We start from the raw sequence: 6,646 nt of genomic DNA, 5'->3' as shown, positions 1-6,646 counted from the left end.
GGCATTATCTGCAGTTTCAGGCATCCACTGGGGGTCTTGGAACATATCCTCCCTCGGATATGGGACTACTGATCTTCCCTGATAATCCCAAGTGACTATTAGACTTTTCATTCCTAATCTCACTCTATTTCTCATGCAGAAGATAACATTGTTCAGTCCACTCACATCTGAAAATAGAGCCAATGGTCAGTAGAATTATGCTTCATTCCACATAACGTCCCAGATGTTATGGAGGGAGGTTACTTCATTGTCAAATTGCTATCTGTTGGGCTGTACAACTTGATTCTTCAATCATCCAGGAAAGTTCCTATTTCCCCAGTTTTGCCAACTGAGTCACAATTGCATTTTGAAACACTCTTAGTATTGTACCAAAGAGAATAGAGAATTTGATGAATTTATCTGTACCTAAATTTTAATGTAATAGGTCTTCCTAGAGGTATATAGTGATTAGCCTTTATTTTAGATCATTGTTGGCCTACATGGCAACTCTCCTCCTCCTTCCCTTTGTAAAGCACTACTTGGTGAGGTAACTATGTGAGCTTATTCTTCACCAGACACAGGAATTTCCAATGAAGACAGCTATGTCTCTGCTCCAATGTAGTTAATCTAAAAGTCCCTCAAGTCGTAGGTGTTAGTGATGGCAAAACCCCATATTAGGTCATCCAGACCATCCCTTGGCAGGACTCATTTCAGCAGTATTTGATGTTTGCTTTTCTACTTGGTACAGTCCTATTGACTTCAACATTTTAAAATTTAAAAGGCACACTGGGGAATCTCAAAATTTTCTTCTCAAAGCAAATCAGCAGATTATAAAACCCTGAAAAATGTAAGAACCTTATTTTTCAAAATCTCAAGAGACAAAAATGTTCTGTTTCAAGGAAAGTAGAATGTTTATATTTCTCCTAGAGACTTCAATCTGATATGTCTAATTGCTGAATATTTGGGGTACTAATTATAATATCCATTACTTGTTATATATATTATTTGACACCAATATTCTGGGAATTATTATGTTGACAAACCCATCTGAAATGGCCCTTTTGGTATCACCCAGAGAAAACAGTCAATACAGCTAGAATGCAACAATGAAACCAAGCTCTTGCATTTAAGGCAGAGCACTGAACTGCTGCAATAGCCAGCACGCAATAGCAGTCACACTCTCAGAGATCACAGACCCAACATCCCGTGGATGCTGTAAAACAATCAGACTGGATGGAAGTTGACTTGGAATCCCTGAGAAAGCCGAAAATCCTGACCACCCAGTTTTTATTAGTGCTGATATTATACAAAAGGCACATGTAAATTAAGTCAGAATTCAGAAACTCTGCATTTATATCTACAGACTTACAGCAGTGAAAGCTGCTTTATTTCTAACTACAACTTAATGATCCCAACTTGATGATTTAGGACTAGAAATGTGAAACAACATACATAATATGACTTTAAGATTTTTGCTTCTGATAATGGCCGTGTGTTGCAGACTAATCCTCTGCCAAGAGTAACTAGAAAAACTGCAAAGTATCTAAATCTGTTTGGAAAGATTGGACCACTACTAATGCAGTAGCAATTTGAGGGACCATGATTACGGGGGAGGGGGGAAGGAAACCTCAGAGAAGTGAGGCTGACATTTTGGCCCATCCTAAACAGTTTTCATATGCCCTTTGGTAAAAATATATGTGTATTTCTCTCAAGTGTAGACCTAGGATTAGAACGATGTGCCACAGAGTATTTATATCTTTATTTTGGTAAAGTGTGCCAAAGTTTTCAAAAATGGTTGTATAAATTTATAGTCTCACCAGCAATGTGAGAGAGTTCTGTTTGCTCTATATTCAGCTAACATTTGGCATTCAGAATCTTGCATTTATCAAAAGAAATCATTAAGAGAGTAAAAACAAACAATAACAGAAGAACGGAAGAAGATAGTTGCAATGCATATATCTGATGAAAATCTCTCACACAGAATATATAAGGAATTCCTAAAACTGAAGAAAATAGTTGCAATGCATATATCTTATGAAAAACTTGCACACACAGTATATAAGGAATTCCCTCAAATCAAAAAGGAAAAGTCAGATAACAATTTAAAAAGTACAAAAGGCGTGAATAGGCACTTCGCAAAATAAAATACCCAAATGGGTATTTTTCATACTAAAAAGTGCTCAATTTCATTACCCATCAGAGAAATGTAAATTAAATCCACAGTAAGAGATCTCGACACATGTATCAGAATCCTTAATATTACATAAATGAAAGAAATACCAAGTTTTTTTTTTTTATCAAAATAGCAAGTATATCTTCAAAATGGGGATGTATAAACTCTAATCCATTATTTCACTAGCCATATATATGGGAAATTTTTCAGCATTATAAAATACTGACGAAGTACATCACAACATTTTTTTAATTAAGTGACAGAGAAATGGTAAAAATGAATTTAATAAAGGATCATCAAACATGTGAATGCCATTCGATGAAAGTTTGTTGGGGAAGAGAGTATGTGGGGAACACAATTTCAATGTATCATTTTATAGGTAACTTAATGAATTCCTTTTACAATTGAAAGAGCTGTCAAGCACTATTTTAACCAAGTAATCAAACTTAGCATCACCAAAAAGTGGAATAAAGGAATGTTCATGTAATGGAACAAGAAGTACATAGTATTACATATGCAAAATTCTTGACAAAACTCTTCGATCTGAATCTAATCATTAAGATACAATTCATCAAGTAAAAGTATAAGACTTTTTATAACACATCTAACTTTTTAAAATGACAAAGTCATGAAAGACATACAAAGGTAGATCACTGTTCCAAACTAAAGTAGGGAGATGAACAACAAATGCAATGTATCAACATTGGCTATATTCTAAAATGGAACGTTTTTGGGAAAAATCACAGATAATGTAGAATAGACCATATTTTAAACTATATTACTGAAACAATGCTAAAAATAATTAATATTCTTGGTTAAAGGAGAATGTTCTTGTTCTTCAGATATGCAAGCTGAAATATTTAGAGTGAAATGTCATGATATCTGTAAATTACTTTCAAATGGTTCAGCAAGAAATGCAAAAGCGTAGGTGGATAGAAAGACAAGCAGACAGGCAAACATCAGTACAGAAAGAAAGTAATTGCAGAGAAATGTTAAAAATGGGTCACCCTAGGTGAAAAATATATTTTGTTGGTACTATTTTTTTTAATTTTCTCTAGGTTTGAATATTTTCAAAATAAAGTTGGACAAGAAATGAAGAGGGAAAAGACATTTTATTTTACATAACAGCAACAGAAACTTGAGAGGATTCAGTACCACAAGATAAGCATTAAAGCAAATATTAAAAGGAGTTCTTCAATTAGAAGGAAAATGAATCACAATTGGAAGTACAGAGGTAAAGAAAGAGATACAAAACAATAAAAAGGGTGAATATTTGGTAATTACAAATGAATACTGATAGTGAAAAACTATGACAGTAATAAGTTGTAGAATTCAAATTATTAGAGTTAAATACAAGAAAAAATAACACAAAAGGCAGGAGGTCAAAATGGACTTAAAGTGTTCTGAAGTCCTCACATTGTCCAAAAAATTTATATAAGTTGTGATGCTTCTTGTACACCCACTGATAACCACAAAAAGAATACCTAGAGAATGTAAAATGTTCAGCCAAATAAAGAGAAAAAAATGGAATAACAACAACAACAACAATAATAAATAATCCAAACAGAAGGGGAAAAAAAAGAAAAAAAGAAAAAGATCAGATGGGACAAATAGAAAACAAATAGTTGTATGGTAGCTTTAAACCTTTTAACTAAGAAAAGAAAAAATCTTTTCATTTTCTTTTCCTTCCCTTCCCTTCCCTTCCCTTCCCTTCCCTTTCAAAAGAACACATGTAAGCAGGGGAGGGGCAGAAGGAGAGTGAGAGACTCTTAAGTAGGCTCCACATCCAGCATGGAGCCTGACACAGAGCTCTTGATCCCACAAGGCTGAGATGGTGACCTAAGTCAAATTAAAGAGTCAGATGTTTAACCTACTGAGCCATCCAGGTGCCCCTAAACCCAAATATTTAAAATTTTTAAAAATCTTTTTATTTATTTTTGAGAGAGACAGAGAGAGAGATGGAGAATGAGAGAGACAGCATGCTAGCAGGAGAGGGGCAGAGAGAGGGAAACACAGAATCTGAAGCAGGCTCTAGGCTCTGAGCTGTCAGCACAGAGCCCAATGTGGGGCTCAAACCCACGAACTGCGAGATCATGACTTGAGCCTAAGTCGGATGCTTAACCAAGTGAGCCACCCGCGTAAACCCATAACTGAGCCAGCCCCATAAACCCAAATATTTTAAATGTAAACAGTTTAAGGACTCCAAATAAAAAGGCATGACTTTCAGCCTGGATAACATTAGTTTTAGGAAGTCCTATATTGAAAATCAAAGTCTAATTTACAGACCTTCCTTGTAGTACTCACAACAAGAATGAGAAAAAAGAGATAGGATGGTCAGAAGAAAAAGAGATTGTGTTGTCTTTAATATTTCTTATAATAGATTTTCCAATGACATTTGTACAATTTTATAACTTTCTAGAATAATGAGTATGGCTGCTTAAAAGTCATCGGTTAAAATAAAAAAAAAACAGAAAGACAATTTATTTTAGTCTCTTGAATTTGGAAATGGCACATATTCTTCTGTAGAATGTCTGAGGCCTTCAGATAGAAATCTTGGGAGACTTTTTAAAAATATGAAATAACAGGTTTCATATGAAATAACAGGTTTCATATGAAATGCTCAACAGTTTTAATGTCTTTGAACTGATAACATTCCAGTTATATTTAAATAGTACAAAAGTGGTGACATTTAATAAAAAATACCCCTTAAAAATGCACTTTGTTTTTTAAAATAAATACCACAGCTAATTATGAGAGTTTTATAACTAATTACTTAAGTCACAGATGATCATCTATACTTTATATTTATCACTAGAAAAAAATGAGATACTCTTAGCAATAACAAACTTTCCCCTATAAAAAAATGTAGGGGCGCCTGGGTGGCTCAGTCAGTTAAGCATCTGACTTCGGCTCAGGTCATGATCTTGCGGTCCATGGGTTTGAGCCCCACATCGGGGTCTGTGCTGACAGCTCAGAACCTGGAGCCTGCTTCAGACTCTGTGTCTCCTCTCTCTCTGCCCCTCCCCTGCTCATGCTCTCTCTCTGTCTCTCAAAAATAAACTTTAAAAATTTTTTTCTTAATGTAATAATACCCCAGATGAACTGTTTTAAATTCCAACGTTACTATGTAGAGAAAATATCAGTAATTTTCACTTAAACGTAGAAGCATAGAAAATTCTACCTTGTTAATCCAAAAAGACCAAACAAATTTAAAGAAATGCCTTCTTTTTAGTCAATAGTATCTTGAACCACATTATCCATTTTCCTCCTATTTCCCTCAATTTCCTTGTTGCAACTTAGTATGTTTGGTGAGCACAACTCATCTGGAAAACTTCCCTCAAAATAGAATGGAAAATAATATAATCCAGAATTAAATTGCTATTGACCACAATTCCACATTTTCTGTTATTTACACATATATATCATATATATCATATTATATAATATATGATATATATATAGTGTAATGTGTGTATATGTATATTTAAAGTGTTAAAACTATTTTTAGAAATGGTGACCTTTAAGATAAATAATGAAGAACTATTTTACCTCAAAGCTTCCAGACTTACTCTAAAATTCATGTTATAAAGTACATCTTTTATTTCAAGTCATTTTTTTATAAAGTTGATTTTTAAGTTAACTCTACACCCAATGTGGGGCTTGTACTCATGACCCCTAGAGCCAGCCAGACATCACCTACATTTTAAAACTTCACATTTAAGTCACTATAAATTAAAAGGCATCAGGAGTTAAAATGTAATTTTTGGTCCTGTTTTCAAATTAAGCAGGCTATTACCCACTCATTTACATATGGGCCTACAATGAGTAAACTAAATTTCTTTCTTATAATTATGATAATGATAATAATTAGTTTATATAATACTGGACAATTTTAAAAATATTTCTCACTATTGTATTCAATACTCACAAAAACCTTGTGACTAGGAAGTAATAAAAGACAATTGCCATAATTTTCTAGATTAAAAAACAAAGCTCTAAGAAATTTAAGTAAGCCCAAATTGGATGGTGATTGATGGATTAACTTGAAGTAAGACAGTAATTTATTTATTATCCAACATATATTAAGTATTTCCAGTGTTTAAGCTCTATTGATACATTGTTTGGAAATACTTCTTACAGCTTCATGTTTTGTTGTTGCTATTATTGATGGTGATAATGATGGTAGGGTATGGTATGTGCATGCACATATGCCCACATAGGAAGACAAAGGAAGGAAATAGGAGTCAGATAAAGATGATAAAACTAAATATTACAAAAAGGAATGAATTTCTAAGAAATCCAATTATCATAGCCAAGAATAGATAGGTCTTCTTGAAGAAATAAAATTAGTTAACTGAAAATTCTAGAAACCAGAAAATTTATGTTTTTGCTAATAGAGTCCACTGAGACAATTTTGTTACCAATAAAAATATTTTGTAGATAATCAGTTATTATTAATAGGAAATGCATAACCACGGATTTTAACCCTGGAAT

This window comes from Lynx canadensis, chromosome B1 (genome assembly GCF_007474595.2).
Source record: "Lynx canadensis isolate LIC74 chromosome B1, mLynCan4.pri.v2, whole genome shotgun sequence".
NCBI classification, from domain to species: Eukaryota; Metazoa; Chordata; class Mammalia; order Carnivora; family Felidae; genus Lynx; species Lynx canadensis.
This window is presented reverse-complemented; position numbering follows the sequence as displayed.